This window comes from Pteronotus mesoamericanus, unplaced genomic scaffold, assembly GCF_021234165.1.
Source record: "Pteronotus mesoamericanus isolate MK-2021 breed Mesoamerican mustached bat unplaced genomic scaffold, CSHL_Meso_final contig_68, whole genome shotgun sequence".
NCBI lineage: Eukaryota > Metazoa > Chordata > Mammalia > Chiroptera > Mormoopidae > Pteronotus > Pteronotus mesoamericanus.
Window position 1 is genome coordinate 27862020 of NW_026555234.1, and position 23131 is coordinate 27885150.

Below are 23131 nucleotides of genomic sequence, written 5' to 3' on the forward strand. Positions count from 1 at the left end.
ACATAAGCATTTGATTGTCTGGGTTAAAGTTTTTGGAAATTTGTCAGAAATTAGTCATCTTGTCTTATATATGAAGAAGTAGTCACTTTACCAGGTAACATGACTTGGTTGAGGTTTCAGAATAGTTCACACTTCAAAAACTGAAATCCAGGTTTTCTGTCTCAACCATGGGCTGCTTCTCTTTCTTAAGCCTAATGTGATAGTTCCTCACATTGCTATCAACTTGTTGGAAATTTATTTTTAGTTAGAAATTAGCAAGGTCAGTGAGGTGTGACTTGTATTGTTTATGTACTTCCCAGGAAATAGGGAAGACAAGTTACTTTGTTACCAGAGTTATAACCTTTTGGCAATAAAAAAAAATTGTATTTTTCTTTGTTTTACATAACCACAATTTATATTTGGCCAAAATGATGTAAAATAGTTCTTTTATTTGCCTTTCTGTTTTGGGGCAGTATGGAAGGTCTTCATTAACCTTTCAGATTATCTAATCAAATTATATAAATTAACTTTCTTACTTAATACTGTCTCTCTTGAGAACACTATGTAGGAAACCTACTGTCAGGTAATTACCCTCAAATAAAGGACCAGACAAAGCAGATAACGATGAACATATCCAGGATGGGCATATTTTTCTTAAGGCAAGGAAAAAATCTAGGATCCATTTAATGGTTGTTATTTGCTTTATGATTCTGAAGTAAAGATAACAAATGTACTTCAAAACTAAAAGCAAAACAAGAACCTCAGAAATTTGGGCTTGTGAAGAACATTCCTATATATCCAAGTTCAAAGTTACTACTCAACTTTTAGTATTACCAAACTCTCCCCAAAATGGTGAATTTCATGGTTAACATGACAACTAGTCTTTATATATATGGTGTAGACCCAAGAATGCTTCCCTGAGTCCCAGAAACAACTGATTTGGTAGATTTATTTTAACCTTTCACATAAACACAAGCTTACACTGAATCAGATTTTTTTTCTTTTTATGTCCCTCTATTTTTTGATTGCACATGATCTTCCCCTTTATTGTTACTTTCTTAGTATGACCAGATACAGCTGGTCATAATCTAGATCAGATTGTCAGTGGTGCTATAAGTGGTGGAACTTCTATGTGAGATTAAATTAATTTAGTCTTAATTAATCCCTATTCCACTACAAACTATAAAAATCAAGTTGTTTATATTTTGAGGATTTTATATTGCTTTTATTTGATGCTTTCCACTGGAATTTCACCTCAAAATTGGATCTAAAATTAAAACATTAATTTAGTTTTTTCTGGATTTTATAATTCAATAAATATTTATTAAATATGTGGGCAAATGGCATAATCTTGATGGTTAAGTCTTCAAGCTCTGGAGAAAGATTATCTGAGTTTGCACGCCAGTTTGTCATCACCAGGCACTGGGAAAATTACTTGTCTACTCTGTGTTGACATTTCCTCATCTGTAAAAGGAACATTATGTGTGTGTGTGTGTGTGTACTTATATCTACATAAGAGTATTTATACATGTATATATCTATATATAACAAAAAGTTGTTTAAAAGATTAGATGAGTCTATATGTTAAGTGCATAGTAGAGTACGTGGCACAGAATAAGGGGGGATTGTTATTATTATTGATTTAATGGCATGTATTACTATTGATGTTGAAAATATTTTTGTTTCTTAACATTTTTACTTCTTCTATAATTTCTTGCTTATAGCCATTGCCCCTTTTTATTGCCAAGTTTATCTTTTTGTCTTATTGATTTTTAAAATGTGTGTCATTTACTGGCATGCTGCTTTGAATATCATCAATGTCATAAGTATTCAAAATAAAGAAATATTAACTAAGCATGTCCAATGTCTGAGACACTCTGCCAGTGCCGTGCAGAATAGAAAAGGAATGGCATGGCCCTTTTCCTCTGTGTTTTTTAATAGTAGGGGGAAAAGGAAACATCCAAAATAATTACGTATTTTCTGCAATGTATAATAGAGCTGTCCATCTCAATACTTTTGGTACATCAATAAGAGAGACATTACCTAAGATCAGGATCATCCCAGAAGCTCTTTGGAAGAGGTGACATTTAAGACTGGGTTGAATAATGGACAAAATTTTGGAAAGAATAGATGGATGGACAAGCTCACTCTAGTGGGCTAGGATAATGGGGAGGAAGATAGAATGGGCAAATAACATCCTTATTTAAAGAACTAATTTTTAAATCTTGTATGTGTATGTGACACTTGTTTTCCACAAAACAAAGCAAACGTCATACTCACTGCCCTTTTAGAGCTTTGAATCATGAGGAAAGATATGAATTGTGCTTAACCTGACATAAGGCTAATTCAATAATTCAAACTAGTAGTGTAAATGATCCATTGAATTCTGCAGTTCTTACTAAAAGGCTAAACTAAATGCATAGTACTGAAAAAAAACCCTCAAAAACAATTTATTTTTGACATTTTTGAGTAGAAAAAGTAGATTATGGCAATTCCTAGGCTATAAAAATTGAGAGGGATAATAAACACAATTTTGTTGCAAATTATCAAGGGCAGATTTGGAAGAAACCTGTAAGGTCTTTGACATATTTGAATAAATAGGGTTTTTAACCTGGGCACTATTCACAGTTTGGATCAGATAAGTTTTAGTTGTGTGGAGCTGTCCTGTGCATCCTAGGGTGTTTAATGAGATCCTGCTTTCTGTCCATTAGAGGCCAGTTGACATCCTCATCCCTGGGTGTGACAAACAAAACATTTCTAGATATTGTCAAATGCTCCTTGAGGGGCAAAATCAACCCTGATGAATTAATTAAAATATATAATTATATTTTATTTCAATACTGTTTACCTCATTCTTGGGAAATATTGCATTGGCCAAAAAATCTGTTGAAGTTTTTTCCATAAAATAAAAAGACACATTTTTCATTTTCACCAATAACTATTGATTTGGATATATTGAGTATGTCAGCTATCTCCTGCTTGGTATAAAAGTGATTGTACATATACAAAAGAAAAAAGAAGTACTAAACTTCAAAAGCAGGATAAGAAAGCAGCGAAATAGCGGGGCGAAAGAAAATACCAAATCTCACCTAAAGAACTAACCAAATGCAAAGAAGCAAGGCAAAATGACTGCAACACTGGAAAAGAAATCAACAGAGACAAGAGGGAAGGGGGGGCAGGAAAGGGAAGGGAAGGGAAAGTGAAAAGAGGACTCGGACAAAACCAAAGGGGAAGAGCTGAGGGAGGGAAGGGGGAGGGGGCAAGGGAAAGAGGGGGAAGGCAGAGACAAATGTATTTAAAAAGTAAATAAATTAATTAAAAAAAAAATAAATAAAAAAAAAAAGTGATTGTTCTCAAAATTAACGTCTCAATTTGATCGCTGTCAACTTCAACTGTTCTACTGACCAGGGAGCATTAGCCACAGAGAAATCTCCAGCACGAAACTTCATCAGCTGCTTTTGGCATGTCCGCATGTTCTATCAGTCACAGTACCTTCTCCAAACACTGCACAATTTTTTTTTTTTGCACTTCAGCTGTGTTTTTACCTTTCTTGAAATAATGAAGTATAATATGCTGAAAATTTAGCTGATTTTCTTCCATGTTCAGGAATAAAATGGCTACACAGGAATTCACCAATTTTTGTTTCTTTTTTAAATATATGATGATACGATAGCTGTTATAATGCAATCTAACAGAATTGTTTCAAATGAAGATAAAGATAACTAAGTGTTGCTAGAGCTATCTTACTGGAAAAAACAAACTTTTTGGCCTACTCAATATGTTGTATATTTTTATACTTATAACACCGGTGGCCTACCACTTATTGAACATACACATTAAGAGGTTTAAAAATACATGTATGTTCTATATAAAGTATGTTCCAAAAGTAAAAGCTGTACACACCAAGCCGAGCTAATTTTCTGAATTCACCCACAAAATAACCACTTAATATTTCTGCTGTGAAAAATCAAGCAAGTTATTATAACTTGGGAGACATGAAATTACATTTTTCACAAACCTTTCATTTTTGAAATAATTTCAAAATTAAAGTTGCAACAATTTCACAAAGTATTTCATTTATTCTCATCCAGATCTCACAAATGGTGACATTTTATGTTTCACGTTCTCTGTGTTTGTGTGTGTGGTGTATATTTTAGAGCCATTTGATAGTGAGTTGTATATATCATGCCTCTCTACAACTAAATAATTCACTGCTTATTTCCTAAAATTCTTTTTTTATAATTATAGTGCAATAATAAAAACCAGAAAATTGACATTGATTCAGTACTAATATTTAATCTTTACGTCTCAGTTGAGTTTTGGCAGTTGTTCCAATAGTGTCCCATCCAGGATCATATGTTACATTTAATTGTCATGTCTCTAGTCTTTCTCTTGTTTCTTATCATTACCTGAGGACACTCTTTTCATTGCTTGCACTATTTTTTTTTTTTTTGGTGTATTATGCTTTATTATTTCTTTTCTAAAAATTCTTGTGTGTTCTATTACAGTTGTCCCAATTTTTCCCCTCTTCCCCTCCACCCCCTAGCCCACCCTTTCTCGCACAGTCCCTCCCCACACTGTTGTTCATGTCCATTCATATACGTTCTTGGACTAATCCCTCCCTCTTCTTTCCACCATTCTCCGCATACCCCTTTCCTCTGGCAACTACCAGTTTGTTCCCTGTTTCCATTAGAGAGAGAGAGAGAAAAACATCAATGTGAGAGAGAAACATTGATCAGCTGGAGTCTCGTATACACCTCAACTGGGCATAAAAACCACAACTTAGGTGTGTGCCCTGACAGGGAATTAAACTGATGACCTCTCAGTCTACAGGGCAATGCTCCAATCAAATGAGCCACACCAGACAGGGCTCTTTAGTTTTTTTTAATGCAAAACAGCTCTTCATTTTTTTGGGGGAGGAGGGTCTTTCAGGATTGTTATGGATTGAATGTATCATCCTAAAATTAATATGTTTGATACCCTAACTCACACTGCAGCTACATTTAGAGTTGGGTCCTCTAAGGAAGGAATTAAGGTTAAATTAAGTCAAAGGGTTGGGGCCCTGATTCAATAGGATTAGTGTCCTTACAAGAGACACTAAAGAGCTGTCTCTCTCTCTCTCCTTCTTTCTCTCTCTCTCTCTCTCACTTGCTCGCTCTGCACACACAGAGGGAAATATGAGTGAAAGCACAGGAATTTGGCGGCCAAAAGCAAGCCAGAGAGAGAGCTATCATTAGCAACTAATCCTCCTAGGCCTTCATCATGGACTTCTAGCCACCAGAATTGTAAGAAAATAAATTTCTGTTGGTTAAATCACCCAGTCTCTGGAATTTTCTTATGGCACCAGAACTGACTAATATAATGACTTGGAAGTTTTTGAAGAATGCAGACTAGATATAATACAGTTTTAATATCAAATCTATGATTAGCTAAAGGCTACTGTAATGGTGTAGGCAATGCACGATGGTGGATTGATCTAAGATGCTGCAGTGTTATGTTGACCTGGTTCATAATCAGGATGCATTTGATATTAAAGCAAACAGGCTTCCTGATGCGCTGGGTATGAGGCATGGCAGAAAGAGAGGAGATCCAGTTTTAGCAAACATAACAGAGATTGTATCTCAAAATGGCTGCAAGATGTATGAAAGTTTAAACATTTTACTGGAAAGCAATTTGTACTCTGAAATAATTTTCAGTCCTAGTGGCATAATATTTTTATAGATTTTCTACATACATTTATTGAATGAAACATGGTTGATTGGGTGAATAAATTGCTTCATCCATAGCAAACAGTTATTTCAGGGTAAATTTAGCTTTATGAATAATGTAAAAGCCATAGGATAAGTAAGTTAGATGACCACTATAAGCAATAACATTTGTGGCCAAAAATACAAGTAATGACTTTGGTGTTTTTTCATTGTTTTTAACTTGATTCTGAAAGCAATTTCAAGGGAGAATTTTCTAAAAAGCTTTTAAGCAATAGTATCATCATTAGCAAAATGGCTACAAAACTCAATAATATTTAGAAACAATATAATAACTACTTATAACTAAATATATAAATATACCTATCAGTTATATAATTTTTCATTATTTTCATGTCTCCTTTTTCCCTGTAGAAGATTAACCTCTTTTCTTTTATTTTCTTTTTTCTGGATGTGGCTATGTCTAGTGTATCCTGGTGAGGTAATTAGAGAAATATTTATACCTTTATCTGTATTTATATCATTTATATTTCTATATCCCCTTTCCATAACATATATATGTATAATGACTATTATGAAGAGATTTTATTTTCATCTGATAGTTGCTGTTGCATTACTTAATAATATTTTTAGACTCATGAATCTGGAAAGAACTTAGAAATCATCTTCTCCAACTCTCTAATATAGTATATGAGAATTCCATGACTTTCTTCCCCAATAGACCTTTAATAAACATTACATTTAGGATAAGAACTCTGCTTTCCAATCTCCTGATAAAACTTGTTCTAATCTATTGGAATAAATGTTAGAATGTGATTCAGAGAAGTAAAATTATTATTGTTGCTGTAACTTAGTTTAGGAGTTTGAGGTACAGTAACTTATGCTGTAGATCTTTCGAGAAAATACAAGATCAGCCTCATAGCTGATACAGAGCGATCTGATCAGATCACTGGGGAAGAATAGGGAGGGGCCATAGAGAGAAGTTGCAGAGGCAATGGTAAACAGCCTAGGAAGAGATTGGCTGAGAAACTGAATGCCTCTGGACCGCATGGAATTACGGGTCAGAAGAGTAAAAGTAAAAAGAGAACAGAGATTTCCAGTCAAGATGGCAGCATAGGTAAACATGGCTCGCTTCCTCCCACCACTACATCAAAATTACAACTAAATTATAGAACATCCATCACTCAGAACTGTCAGAAATTGAGTCGAATGGAAGTCTAACAACTACAGAATTAAAGAAACCACGTCCATGCAGACTGGTAGAAGAGGTGGAGATGCAAAACAAGCTGGTCCCACATCTATTTGTGGTGGATAAACATTCAGGAGGGATATCTTGGGAGTGAGGAGTCCCAGCCCAGGGTCCCCATGCCAGGAAGATAAGTACCCATAACTTCTGGCTGCAAAAATCAGTGGTGGCTGAGGTGGTGGAAGAAATTGCTGTAATCCCAAGAAGTTCCTCTTAAAGAACCCACACACGGACTTACTCAGACTTACTCCCTCTGAGTTCCAGCACTAGGGTAGCAGTTTGAAAAGCACAGTGACATACAGGGAGAAACTGAGATGTTTGGCATCAAGGTGAGAGCTGGGGGACAGCTTTCTCCCAGACAGAAAGACAGGCAGAGGCCATTGCCCATTTTCTCAACACTCCCCACACAGAGCCACAGAACTGGCAGGGGGTGCCATATATGAGATTCCATTAACCTGGCTTACACTGTTTGCCCCACCCTAGAGATCCCTTGATTTTCCATCCTACCCTACTTTTGAGACCCACCCAAGCTGTTAACAGAGATTTTTCCATATGAGTGGCTGGTCTTAGGTCATGCTTCATAATTTCCAAAATCCTCTCAAATAAACAACAGCTGGCCTCATCAGCCCCTAACCACCATACTTCTTGCTAAATAGCACCAGGCCCAGCATTAGCAGCAGCCAGCCTAGATTCACAGCTTGGCTTTGTATGGGAATCTCCAAGCCTAATAAAAGTAGTAGCCATCTCAGATTGCTTTATAACACAGGCACGGTGGCTCTGTGTAAAAGAACGTTGGGGGCTGAACTTGGCCTGTACCATCTGGGAAACCTTGCACACTCAGTGGACAGCTGCAGGCCATGTCGAGGTCCCGCCACACTACCCCTGCACAGCTGATCCTCCAGAGGGCAGAGGTTGGTGGTCAGTGTTCACAACCAGTCCTTACATCTGACTTGCCTGGGTTAATCCCTCTCATTGACCTGTCAACAGCAATCCAGGCTCAACTACAAGAGGAGGGTATACTCAACCCACATGAAGGGCACACTTCGAATACCCAGCTTGGGTGATAGAGGAGGCTGTGCCACTCCATATTAGGACCCCATAGGACACCTAATACATTAGGCTACTTTACCAAGATAAGGAGTCATAGCAGCTCTAATACATAGAAACAAATACATGGAGCCTGCCAAAATGAGGAGACAAAGAAACATGGCCCAAATGAAAAACTAGAACAAAATTCCAGAAAAAGAACTAAACAAAATAGAGATAAGCAATCTATAAGATGCCAAGTTCAAACACTGGTTATAAGGATGCTCAAGGAACTTAGTGAGGACCTTCATAGCATAAAAAAGACCTAGTTAAAAATGAAACTATTCACTAACTGAAATACAGAAAAGCTTACATGAGAACAACAGTAGAGTGGATGAAGCTGAGAATAAAATTAATGATTTGGGACATAGTGAAGCAAAAAATAACCAATCTGTACCATGAGAAGAAAAAAGAATCCAAACGAATGGGGATAGTATAAGAAGTCTATGGGACAACTTCAGATTTTCCAACATTAGCATCATAGGGGTACAGGAAGGAGAATAGCAGAGCAAGAAATTGGAAACCTAGCTAAAAAAATAATGAAGGAAAGCTTCCCCAATTTGATGAAGGAAATAGACGTGCAAGTCCAGAAAGTACAGAGAATGCCAAATAAGGTGGATGCAAAGAGGCTCACTCCAAGATACACCATAATTAAAATGCCAAGTGTTAATGATAAAGTGAGAATCTTAAAAGCAGCAAGAGAAAAGCAGTTGGTTACATAAAGGGGAGATCCTGTAAGACTATCAGCTGATTTCTAAAAGAAACTTTGCAGGCTAGAAGGGATTGTCAAGAAATATTCAAAGTCGTGAAAAGCAGGAACCTACAGCTAAGACTCCTCCACCCAACAAAGATATCATTTAGAATCTAAGGGCAGATAAACAATTTCCAAGACAAGAAAAAAAAAAAACAACTAAAGGAGTTCCTCATCACTAAACCACTGATATATGAAAAATAAAGGGATTTATTTAAGAAAAAGAAGATCAAAACTATAAACAAAAAAATGGCAATAAATATGTATCTATCAAAATATGGAGAGAATTTTGATGGTTGCCAGATAGGAGGAATTAATGGAAGAATGGGTGAGGAGGTGAGGGGACTAAGAAGTACAAATAGTTAGTTACAGAATAGATATGAGGATATAAATTACAGTGTAGGAAATGAAGTAGCCAAAGAACTTATACACATGACCCATGTACATGGGTGTGGGGATTGCCTGAGGGAGAGGGGATGCTGGGTAGAAGGAGGCAAAGGAGGAAAAATGGGGACAACTGTAATAGCACAGTCAGTAAAATACAACTTTTAAAAAAGGAGAGCAGAGACTGACTCTGGTCTTCCTCAAGGATCCCTGGATGATCATGCTGCAGCTGGGTGCATCTCACAAAGGACAGTATTTTGGATGGTAGAAGGAACTCGAAGCCCAGCCTAGGATCAGGCTGGCCTGGCAGAGGGTGGCAGGGTTATTCTTCTTTGGGTGTTCCAGAGGGGATGGGCTCTGAGGCAGAAGCCTGCCATTCTTCCAAAATTGTGTAGCTTTTGTATCTTACGTTGTTTTAGTTCATGAACTAATCCTAGCGAACTAAGATAATTAAAAACTGACAGTGGGATGATAGGGGAACTCAAGAGTTAGAGTTTAGCCTTAATTGATAGCGTTTAGCTTAAGTGACGAATGCATGTGGAAAGCTGTTCCAAAATTGTGGGGTTTTTTTAAATAAAATATACTTTCCTTCATCACAAAACCTTTGCTTTCAGAATTTTGCTTCGAGGGTAGCAGCCAGCAGCAAGACCCCACCAGCTGTTTGGTCACACTGCTTCAAAGGATCCACAAAAGCATCAGAGCTATAAGCCAATCCGTTGCTCTAAAGTCACAGAAGACAGACAGTGTTAAGACAGGTCAATTGCAATAAATTATGGGCCAAGAACAAGTATTTTCTCACTGAAAATAAATACCTTTGTAGGTAAGGATATCTGGATTTTGAAATATACCCATTGAATATTTTCAATCTGCACATGGTTAGAGAATGTGTAGGAAAAATTTTGTCTTAATGCATCTATTGTTTGGTTATCACATCATACATTGTTATTGAACACTCATGAGTCTAAAGTTGAAAATCTGACTCTAAGAGAATTTTCATATAATAGTTCTGAATAAAATATTCATTATTTTACAGTCTTGCTTTCATATCAAATACTAAAATATATTAAATGATTGTAAGTTTTTAGAAGCATAACCTGAACATTGTTGTAATTAAATATTCCTATTAGAAATTGTGATGAGCTAAAAGAAAATTTTATATCTTTTGTTTTTTGAAATAAAAATTATTTTATTAATATTTTTGTCAACAAATGTTGATACCAACAAATATTTAAGGGCTCTGGGCCCATCACTGGCATATTAACAACCAGGTTCAATTGTATAGTCAGCTTGAGCTGCTATAACAATACCATACACTGAATGTTTTAAACAACAAACATTTTTTTCTTTTTTCTTTTTTTTTCAGTTCTGGGAACTAGGAATTTTAAAACCAAGGTGCTGGTTTACTTGATTCCTGATGAGAGCTCACTTCCTCCCTTGCAGACAGCATCTTCTTGCTGTGTCCTCACTTGGAGAGCAAGATAGAGCTCTTGCCTCTCTCTCCCTTCTAGTAAGGAGGCTAAGCCATCATGGGGCTCCACCCTCACGCTCTCATCTAAACCCACGTGACTTCCATAGTTCCCACCTCCAGTTATCATCACACTGGGGATTACGGCTAAAACAAATGAATTTTGGGAATGGCATGGGCACTAAGACCACGACACATATCAATGTGTTTTCTTCCTGAAGGACCTTACAGTCTAGTGGGAAAGGTACAAATAAAAAAGTTCTTGCAACCGTGTTATAAAGTGGAAAAACAAGGTCCATAGGGAGAGTCAGCTTTAGGTGCAGTTTTCAGCAAAGCCCACACCAAGGAAATGCTTGCGATCTCACGGGTCCTGAGGAGCCGAGCCTTGCCGAGCGAGGAGGACAGAGCTCTTCAGACAGGGGGACCTTTAATTGTTAAGGCCCTGAGGATGGAGAGATCATGGCATGTCTGGGCAATGAAAAGAAATTTTCTGTGAAGGACAAAGAGAAAGGGCCATGGAAGAAAACTGATCCAGAGCCCAGATTGTTTAGGATCTCTTAGGCCATGCCAAATGCAAACAGATATGACCGATTTTGAATTATCAGACTTAACTCTGTTTGCTTTGGCAGCCACTAGAAAACTTCAACAAATACAATTATAATGTTGGCTAAGAAGAAGGAAGAAATACAGTTCGCTAATTCATCTATTGTTTTATTTAAAAAATAGGATTTTTCATGTTTTATTTGACAAACATGGAAAAGATTTTAATGACAGTCTTATAATGATTGGAACAATGATTTGGCAAGAAGCCAAATGGAGACCCTACGTGAAACTTGAGCCCCCAACTACTAAATCTGCTCTCCTTCTCACTACATTGTTCTCTTCAGAGTCAAGAGGGAAAACTGAACAAAAACACTGTACTAAAAACTGAGCCCCTAAAAACATAGAGCTTGTGGGCACAGTTTCTTATCCTTTCGGTTGCAGACACGTTGGTGTTACCCTCTCTGTGCCCTAGCAAGTCACTCTGGCCCCACAGGAGGAAGGCAGGAGTGAGCGCTTGTTTTCTCACACGGTTACGCACCGGTTTAAATCTCAGGCAAACAGCAGGCTGGGGCTCTGCTCTGAGGCACCATCTGTTCTGACTTCGGAAATGATTGAAGAGATTCGAAATATTTCATTTTATCATGTGTAAGAAGCCAAGGTGACAGTTCTTTTTGAACACGTGATCAGTATCTTCCTCAAAGAAATACAGTTTCAGTTTAAAGTCAAGAGAGGCCAACAGCTAAATAATGTTAATTCTGGCAGACAACATTTTATTTTGTAATAAAAATACATTTGCAGAAATGTCATATTTGTCTATCCCCTCCTTTAAATATATTTACTTAATTGAAGGAAGGGACTTTTCTGAAAATTTAAATATCTGTCATATCAAAAGAGAAGATACAACTGCTTCAAAATAGTATTCTATTTGTACATAAAACATTTCTTTTTCTGAAAGGTTAATAAAGGCATGTTTAGGATCCATAGCTTGATGGATATATATGATCTTTACTATGAAAACGTCCTATAAAGAATTATATCTTAAGTCAGCCCTAAAATAACATGGAATATGGGGAATTTTTAGGGAATTTGAAAAAACTGCAAGCCTAACCATTTTATCTTTCCCTTAATTTATCTGGCAAATTGAAGTAAGAAATACAATAACATAAAAAAGTAACTGTAGCTCAATTGAATTAGTGTAACCTATGATTTAACCAGTGAATATGGGCAGAACAGACAGATTTTTTCACTATGAAGGATTAAAACATTGCTTTAAGACCTCTTACATGTAGCTGCTTTATTGTGGAAAGAAACAAAGAATTTTGACATTTCTATCTCCTCCATACAAAAATAAAAAATAAAAGAATTCATGCGATTTAATTTAAAATGTTTAAAGAATTTGACTCCAATACATTAATCTGAATTAATTTTTAATCATTTCCTCTTTCTTACAAGATGGAAAATAATTTGCATTTTAATGCATATCATATTCCTTAAACACAAAATTCTTTAAACCAATAATGTACAGAGGGACAGATGTTGTTTATTTGTTCTAAAGCCTCAGAAATGAGACAGCTTGAAGATGGTGTTTAAACAATAGTTGGCTAGTTTTAAATATGATTCCTCCCACAGTGTTCATTCTGCAGTAAATGAAATGGTAAACATATTCAGTTTATGCATAGTTATTAAGCAACAACTGTGTGCCATGCATGGTGTTCAATACTACGTGTATAAGATGACTATGCATCACACTTGTTTCATGGAGTTTTAGTATCATTTGGAACAAAAATACTTAAAATAAAATTGCAAATAAGCTACTATCCTTAATTTTTAAAAATCCAGCTTTTAAAAATCATTATGAATTATCTTGTATGCTATACTTATTAATTTTTATAGTTTTATTGAAGTTTAATTTAACATAATAAACTATGTATAAAGTATACGAATTTGATGTTTTGATATGTGTATGTACTGTGAAACCATTGCCTCAATCAGAATTATAAGCAAATCCAGCATCTCTCGAAGTCTCCTCTTGTTTCTTTGTCATTCCCCCTCTTGCCAATCGCTCCCCACTCCCAAACCCAGGCAACTACTAATATTTCTGTCACTATATTCTATTTATACTTCCTATAATTTTGTACAATTTTAGTATGCATTTTTCGTGTATAGTTACATTCAAAATAATTATTTTGAGATGTCGTTTTGTTCCATGTATTGATAGTTCATTTGGGTTTATTGCTATGTAGTATTTTAGTGTATGGATATACTACAATTTTGTTATACCTTCATCTGCAGATGGACATCTGTGTTATTTCTACCTTTTGTTGATGATTATGAACAAAACTGCTATGAACATCTGTGTACAATGTTTATGTTTTATATACACAAGTCCTTGTGTGGACATGTGGTTTCATATTCTAGGGTAAACAGCTTAACCTGGAATGGCTGGTTGATACGGCAGGTGCATATACAGATTTTTAAGAAATTGCCAAACTTATCCAGAGTATTATTTCTCATTTCTACCAGCGGTATATGAGAGTTCTAGTTTCTCCACATTCTTAGCCCTTGGTATAGCCAGACTTCGTAAATGTCAGGCATCTGAAGGGTTTGAGTGGCATCTCATTGAGGTTTTGGTTTGCATGTCTTTTATGACTAAAGATTTTAGCCATTTTACATGAGCTTACCTTCATGTTGTCTTTCATGTATCTTCTTAAGTGTCCAATTTAAATTATTTCTCTATTTATTTATTTCCATCACCACTTATCTCTCTTACAGCCTCTTCTACCATGCCACCCTCCCCTCTGCAGTCACCGCACTGTTGTCCACGTCCATGAGTCCTTTCTCTCTTTTTTTTCTTTTTTGCTCAATCCCTTCAGTCCTCCCAGCCCCCACCGCAGAGCTGTCAGCCTGTTCTCTATGAGTCTGTGTGTATTTTGTTTGTTAGTTCAGTTTGCTCATTAGATTCCATAAATGAGTGAAATAATATGATACTTATCTTTCTCGGACTGGCTTATTTCATTTAGCATAATTTTCTTCAGGTGCATCCATGTCATTATATGGGAATTTTTTTTCTTTTCTTATAGCGCAGTAGTATTTCATTATATAAATGTGCTATATATTCTGGATATAAATCCTTTATCAAATTTGTGACTTGCAAATAATTTCTTCTAGTCTTGTTCTTTTTTATTTATTCTTACAGTTTTTCAAACCCAAGGAATTATTAATTTTTATGTTACCAATCTATTAATATTTTTCTATGTGGAAATTATTTCTCTAATTCAGTGTCAAAATACTTTCTATTATGTTTTCTTCTGGAAGTTTTATAGCTTTAGTTTTTACTGTTAAGCCTGTGATCTATTGGAGTTAATTTTTGTATATGGTATAAGTTATTGATTGAAATAATAATTATTTATTAAAAACATAGACTTGTGCCATCTTCTGAGAGGAGTATCTTTTCTTCACAGATTTATCTTTACATCTCTTTCAAAAAATCAATCTATTCTGAACTCTTTATCTTTTTCATTGAACTCTATCTATGTTGATACCAATACTGCACTGATTTGATTACTATAGATTTATAATAATACTTGATATTAGTATAGTCCTTCCAATTTTTTAGAAATTAATTATTCTACTATGACAATTTTTTAGAATTTAGGTTCATAGAAAAATTGAAGGGAAGATGCAAAAAGTTTCAGTATACTCCTTACCCCTATACATGCACAGACATTTTCCACAAAAGTGGCTGGCACTTGTTGCAATTTATGAACCTACATTGACAATTCACAATCACTCTAAGTCCAGAGAGTACATTAGGGTTCATTGTTGGTGTTCTACATTCTTTTGGCTTGAATAAATGTATAGTGATATTTATCTATTATTATGGTGTCATACAACGTACTTTCAGTGGCCTAAAAATCCTCTGTGCTCAACTTTGTCATTTTTCCCTATACTCAACCCTTAGCAACCACTGATAATTTTTATAGTCTCCAAAGTTTTGCTTTTTCCAGAATGTCCAGAATATAGCTGGACTCATACACTTTGTAGCCTTTTAAGACTGGCTGCTTTTACTTAGCAATATGTATTTGTTCACTCCATGTCTTATCATGGTTTCATAGATCATTTTTTAGTGCTGAATAATATTCCACATTTATTAATCCATTTAGCTATCGAAGGACTTCTTGGTTGCTCCCAAATTTGCAATTGTGAATAATGCTGCTATAGACATCCATGTACAGGTTTTTGAGTGCACTTATGTTTTCAACTCCTTTGGCTAAAAACCAAGGAGTGCTGTTGCTGTAGTGTGTGTTAAGAGTATCTTTGGTTTTATAAGAAACTTCCAAACTGTCTTGCAAGGGTGAGTGTAGCACTTTGTATTTCTATCAGCAGCAAATGAACATTACTGTTGCTCCACATCCTTGTCAGTGTTTGGTGTTGTCAATGTTCCAGATTTGAACATTCTAATGGGAGGTAGTGGCATCTCAATGTTGTTTTAATTTGCATTTCCCAGATGATTTATAATGCAAAGCATCTTTTCATATGCTTATTTGCCATCTGTATATCTTCTTTGGTGAGATGTCTGTTATGGTCTTTGTCATCTGTTTTAATCAGGTTGTTTGTTTTCTTACTGTTGAGTTTTAAGTCTTCTTTTTATATTTTGGATAACAGTCCTTCATTAGATGTGTCTATTGCAAATATTTTCTCCCAGTATATGGCTTATCTTCTTATTTTCTTGACATCTTTTGTAGTGCAGGACTTTTAAATTTTAATCAGGTCCAACTTATCACCTTTCTTTCATAAATTATACATCTGGTGTTATATAAAAAAATTACCACCATATTCAAGATCATCTAAAAATTTTATAGTGTTGTGTTTTCCATTTAGGTCTATGATCCAGTCTGTATCTAGATTATTTTTTTTTTGCTTGTTGATATCTAGTTGTTCCAGAATCATTTGCTGAAAAGACTGTCTTTGCTTCATAGTATTGCCTTTGCTCCTTTCTCAAAGATTAGTTGACTAAATTTAGTAGGGTTTAATTTGGGGCTCTCTCTTTTGTTTCATTGATGTATTCATTTACTCTTTCATCAATAATACATTATCTCAATACTGTAGCATTATGTAAGTTTATTTTTTAATTGTTGTTCAAGTACAGTTGTCTCCATTTTCCCTCAAGTCTAGTAAGTTTAAAGTCGTGTCAGTACTCCAATTTATTCTTAGATATTTTGATAGATACCCTTTATCGGGGTGACAGTCACCCATTTTATTCAACACTTAATGAGTTATTTCTGTTTGTTTTTAAGAAGGAATAGATGTTGCATTTTTGTCAGATGTTTTTCTCTCATCTATTGAGATTATCATATGGTTTTTCTGTTTCATACTGTTAATACAGTCAATTCCATTGATTGATTTTCAAATATTAAGCGAGTCTTAGATTCCTAGAATAAACTCTATTTGGTCATGATATATTATCTTTTTATATATTTTGGATTTAATTTGTTAAATTTAATAAGAATTTTTACATCAGTTTTATGAAAATTATTGGACTATAGTTTTCTTGCGATGGCTTTGTCTGGTTTTAATATTACAAGTAGTTTTTTTTTCTTTCTTTCTGCTAGAAACATGAAGAGATTTTTCCTAGATATTTAATGTGAGAAACTGGTCAAGTTCCTGTAGGAAAACTGAACAAAAGTGAGTGAATGATTTACATTATTGAGTAAAGACTATTTTTATATTCCATAAGTATTCTTTAAATTTGGTCTGAGAGAGTTAATTTCCTTGGTCATAATTTGACTCCTGTTGAGTCTTGCTTTAGACCTCATGGAGGATGTGCAACATTACTCTAGGAACTGTTTCTGGGTCTTTGTTTAAAATTTTGATGATATTTTTGTGACCAGAAATATGCCATAGGAATTTTCCTCTTCTTCATATCAGTTAATCTATGGTAAACTTCTTTTTAAAGTCATTTTGCTCAAAGTTGCAGTTTCCAAGAATCTATTGATGACATAAGAACTTTACTGTTTTTAATACAATACAGGAAGCACTTAGTTTCTAAGCTCCCAAGTACTCATCTAAGCTGCCCTAACTCCCCCTTCAGGGCTGTCCTGGCCAACTTCAATATAACACCCATGCAGTAAATAATGGCATAGCAGAATACTACCAAGACTCTATTCATGCATTATAGCTGGCATCTCTTCTGGCTGTCAGACCTGTGGCAAATTGGCTGTTGAAAAATATTCACTATTACGCCTGTCTGACATATTAAAAAGAAGGCAAACATAATGCTATACAACTTAGTAGAGAAGATAAAAACAATTTTGTTTAAGAAATTGATGTTATATATTTTTTAAAATGTTATGTGAAAAACTACATTAAGCGAATAATTATTCTATTTGTTCCTATAAAAAACAATATGAGAATTAATCAAGAGGAAAGAAATCTATTTACCCAAAAACTGCCTTTTTGACAAAATGTTTGAAGTGGCTTACTGGAGATATATATATAATAGAAATATAAAATTAAATATAAATTTGAATAGCCAACAGAGTGGGATAAAAATTAAAATATATATTTGTAGGCTTCAGGGAATATGCATTGCTTAAGGTGGGCATAACTTTTGTCCCGAGACTCGCAGCAGAGTTTAAAAAAATCCAACAACAACAACAACAAAATAAAAAGTTGTTAAATATTTTTATATCTCTAGATGAATTATGAATTCTTAAGTTAAAATCAATAAATAAAATCACAATGGAAAATATTAACAATAGCTTTGACTACATATAATTTAAAATTTATTTGGTTTCACAACAGTGTTGTGATTGCTGGGGGAGAGGAGGTATAAGGGGACTAAATGGTAATGGGAAAAAATACGATAAAGATTAAATAAAAAATAAAAAAGAAAGCAAAAAATATAATCTGTCTTTAAAGAAACACAACAGGCTCAATAAATATTTTTTTTAAATTACAACTGTGTGATGATTTTTTAAATTGGATTTGCAAAAACTGCTTAAAATCTCAGAAGAATTGTCCTTAGTAGGTTTGTAAGTCTTATCTTTCAAATATTGCATATGTTTGGTAGAACAGACTTACAAACTTACTAAATGAACACTTAATTTTTTCAAGTTCCCCTCCCACCCTGGAGCTTTTTCCTAGCATTATTTTGATGGAGTGCTACTTTATACAGAAATAAAATAATCACAGGTAGTTTGACTTCCAGGTATTTTTACTCCAATATCTCTGTTGTCCTACTTGTTGCCTCACATAATTGAACAGCTGACTTAAGCCAATGACCCTTTTCTAGAAGGACTTTGAGACTGAATTTTAGGTGGTTCCAACAGTCTGGTGTCACTCCTAAAAGGATAAAGGTATTCAGGGCTATTAATGATGATCACTTTCTAGCATGAATGCTATAAGGCAGATAAAACTCATTGCCTAAGAGTTTGCCTATGGAGAGGGGAATGGGGAAAAAGGTGACCACTGTAACTGAATAACAATAATAAATTTAAATAAATAAATAAATGAGTTTGCCTCTGAGACTGTGTATCACCTGCCTCAACACCTCACGTAGGTGTATAGGTCTTGTGTTAGTCTAAATGCCCCTCCTTCTGGCTTCTCCATTTTATTTCTGGGTTCTCCTGATTTCCATAATCCCCACACTCCCATTTGGACACTACACGATAAAGTAAATTTAGAAATTTTGAGGATCTTCATGGAGAGAGCTCTAGAAATTTTTTAAATGACAATGTGACTTAAAAATTCAAAGTTAAATTTCAACATCTGTTATATTATTGCATTCATATATCATTTTGCTGTATTTTAATTCTGACAACACTAGATTATCCTAGTCTACTAAATTGAAATTAATCATTTTATGAAAATATGTGTAGTTGAAAGTCCATTTTCTGTAATAAGAATTCCAATTTTCTTGTAGGGTTACAGTCACATAAAGTCAGATATAAACAGAATATTTTGAAGAATGATGAGTAATTTGTAATTCCTTCGAAAAATCATGTATTGAAATAATGCAATGCCTTTATAATGTAAATTCTTATTTATGCATAGTAGTGTAGAAAATATAAGAGAAAATGCTACCATTCTGTGTAGTGTATTGGTGTGTTATCTTGCTGGAAGTGTTCTATGTACATTGTTTTAGATATTTAATGGTCAGGAAGAATTTTTTTAAATTCGGGTTTCCGAATTTAAGTACAAGTATACTTATGGTAGAATAAAAATACAGTTTGTTTTCAATTACAAGTCTTTTAAAGTGCCTTGTTCAACAGTTTGGTCTTCATTACTATAGTGAAAGTGACTTAAAACCTTTTGTAATAAATGCTACATACAAAAAAGTCTGTCTGGGAAAAGCCCAGCCAATATTAGTATAACAAGAACCTTCTGCACAACATTGATGTAAACTGGCAGCCCAGAAGAGTGGACTGGAATGCACATGTGTGAACAATCACAACTTCACCGTACTAGTTTGTGGATGTGGTAAATACTAGACACCTTTGAGTGAGCATGTGTACTGTGTGGCTATTGCATTTAAAGTGACTGAATGAGTAGAGCTACGGATCTGTATGAAATTTTGCATTAAGCCTGAACATTCCTCTGCAGAAACTATTCAAATGATTCAGGAGGCCGCAGTTATGAGCAATGGGTGATTGGCAGCTTCATCACAACAATGTACCCTCTCATGCATCACGTCTCCTGCAAAGTTTTTTGGCAAAGCATCAAATCATCCAGGTGACTCAGCACCCCTACAGTTTGGTGTCCTGTGACTTCTGACTTTTCCCAAAACTAACATCACCTTTGAAAGGGAAGAGATTTCAGACTCTTGATGAGATTCAGGGAAATATGATGGAACAGCTGATGGCGATTGGGGGAACTGGGTGAGTTCCCAGGTGCCTGCTTTGATGGGGCTGAGGCATCATTGTCCTATGTACAATGTTTCTTGTACCTTCTTCGATAAATGTCTCTGGTTTTTTGTATTACATGTTTGGATACCTTCTGGACAGCCTTTGTATATTTGATAAGTGTTTGGCGTCAATTTCTTAGGCAAACATAAAACAATGTGTCATCATTGCTGCATGTTATAACTGATGCAAAACCTAGTGTTCAAAAAGGGGCTAATGAGTCATAAGTATATTTATCATCAGCATATATTTAAATTATTTGCCCTCAAGATAAACTTGCTTAAGACTATCTCTTTACAGAAACACCAGTGCTGGTGAGACCCCTTACTTCATAGGCTCCTGTAGCGGGGCCATTTAGACACTTAGAAATACCAAACCAAACCATACCATGTCCCATCATTTAAACAAACACTTTATAGCCTTATTAAAAGTCAATGGTATCTAGGCAAAATGATTTTATATCATGAGAAACTTCTCGTGGAGCTGGAATGATGTTTGATTGCTTTCAGCTGTTTATTCTATAATCTAAAGCCAGAGAGCTGCTCACTCCCTCAGGGAAAACAACTCCACAGCAACTCATTTTACACCAAAACAATTAACTGAACTTAATTGAGCATAGCATTTAATAAAAAAAAAGAGCCTCCTTCGGGAAAAACAATTTTTATGTGTCTGCAACTGCACAGACTAAAATTGCTATGATTTGTGTATGTGTGTATTTTAGAAACAACTCTGTAAAACACTCTAAAAACATTATTTTTTACATGGTGTTTATGAAATTGTTGACTATTAGAAAAATGATGTCAATTTCTCTTCCTAATGTTTTATATGAGATTTCACTTTCTCCTGACCAAAGATTTATCAGATTCTACAAGAACAGAACAAAGGTGAACTTTATTAAAAAATTCTTCTCTTATAAAGTATATGAACTTCTTTGTGGGGAGACATTTCAAGCTTTATTTTCTGTGAATTAAGGGCAATTCCTTTTTTACATTGGAAAACATTTAAAAAATAAATTGAAGTAAAGTACTATTACAGATTTTGACAGAATTTACTGTTGCTGTTTCACAATAGTATCTTGCTGGTCCATTAAAATTTAAAATATAACATTTTGCCCCATGTTTATGGTATTTATCTCCTTTGACATAGATAAGAATGTCCACCACTAAGTTGTACAAAAATTTCAGTTTATGTATTTATGCAATATACTTCAGTTTAATACAACTGAAATAACTTTGAATTTTTTTAAAAGCCCTAAAGGAACCATGAATTCTGAGAAAAAGTGAAACACAGAAAAGACAAAAATCAGTCTTTTTAATGTCAATGAAAAGAGAATGTGCATAAATGAGAAGAAATGAAAAATATATTTGTCATTATTTGTTTTAAAACCCAGTTTTAGTAGATGGGAAAAGAGGAGGTTTTATTCTGATTCCCCTTCTTCTGACAAATATAATAGCTTGTAAAATTTTGGAAATGTTATTTTGGAACATGTTGGCATAAATATTTGTAAAATTCTTGCCTTAAAGTAAAAACTAAAATGTTTCTCAGAGAAAAGGTATTTGTCACAGATAAAATTATTCTAAAGTATAGTGTTTTAAAGTAAATATAAAATGTAGACTGTGTCACGGTCTGCTGCTTTACGTTCAGATATGAATCGTAGTACCCTGAAATTAAGACTTACCAACTCCAACAGAATTACTAACTCTAGCAATCAAAAGTCCCCCATTTAGGCAGGAATTCCTTTAATCATTGTACACACTAAAGAATGAGCTCTGAAAGGGAGCGTATACATAATGAAATATATCTACCCCATTTTATCTTTAAATATGTTTGGGTCGAGTGAGGTCAAATGACATGTCCACGATCAAATTCATACAAGCCAGGAAATAGATACAAATGACTAAAGAATAATTACATCTTAATTGGTCTCTCCACTTTCTCTTTTTCTTTTTTTGTTCTTTCTTCTTCTTCTCCTCTCCCCCTCCTCCTGCTCCTTTTCCTCTCCTCCCCACTTCCCCCTCCCCTCTCTCCTCTTCTCTCCCTTCCTCCTCTTCTTCCTCCTCCTCCTCCTCTTCTTCTCCTCCTTCTCCTTCTTTTTCTTCTTCTTCTCCTTCTCCTTCCCCTTCCCTTTCTTCTTCTTTTTCTCTTCTGCATTGAACTGTGATTATGATAACCGTCTCTGGAGTCATTCTTAGGTTTAAATTCCAGCTTGACTACTTGCCTGTTACGTGACCTTGGGAAAGTTAATTAACCACTCTCTGCCTCAATTTTCTTAACCATAAATTCGAGATATAACAATACTTAGGATTATTATAAAGGTGAAAGGACTTAAAGGCATTTTGAGCAGTGCTTAGAATAAAAATCAAACCTTAAGCTGGATGAGCCGAGTATAGATGTATAATGGTCCTCTATTTTTCATATGATGACGAAACTCTATTAAAATCTTTATTTGTTCTTCTGTTACTTTTTACACAAATATACAAAACAGTTTTAGTTTAATAGCCATAATATGGAATCAACCACATGTTCTTCAATGGAAGAATGGTTAACGATCCATGGCACATACATATTTTGGAATGCTGTTCAAAGTATTGATCCACACAGCAACACAGATGACTTTCTGGGAAATATTCTGAGTGAAATAAACCAATCTCAAAGGTAAAATACTGTGTTTTTCTATTATTACAAGATTTTTTAAATAAAAAAATGCCACAAGTTAGGAATGGGAGTTCAGTGGGAGGAGGTGGTTTGGTCGTAAAAGGACAACATGAGTAACTCTTGTAATGATGGAATCATTGGGTATCTTTGTGGTGGTGGATACACAAACCTATAATTGTGAAAATATTGTATCAAACTAACCCCCACCCCCAACACACACACATATACATGCACAAATGAGTATAGGTAAAGATAGGGAAATCAGAATAAGATGTGTAGATTGTACCTATTCAATATCTTCATTGTATTTTGCAAAATGTTATTATATTATGCTGGGTAAAGTGACCATGGGATTTCTGTATTCTTACAACTACATGTGTACTGAGTTACAACTGCATTTGAAACTACATCTGT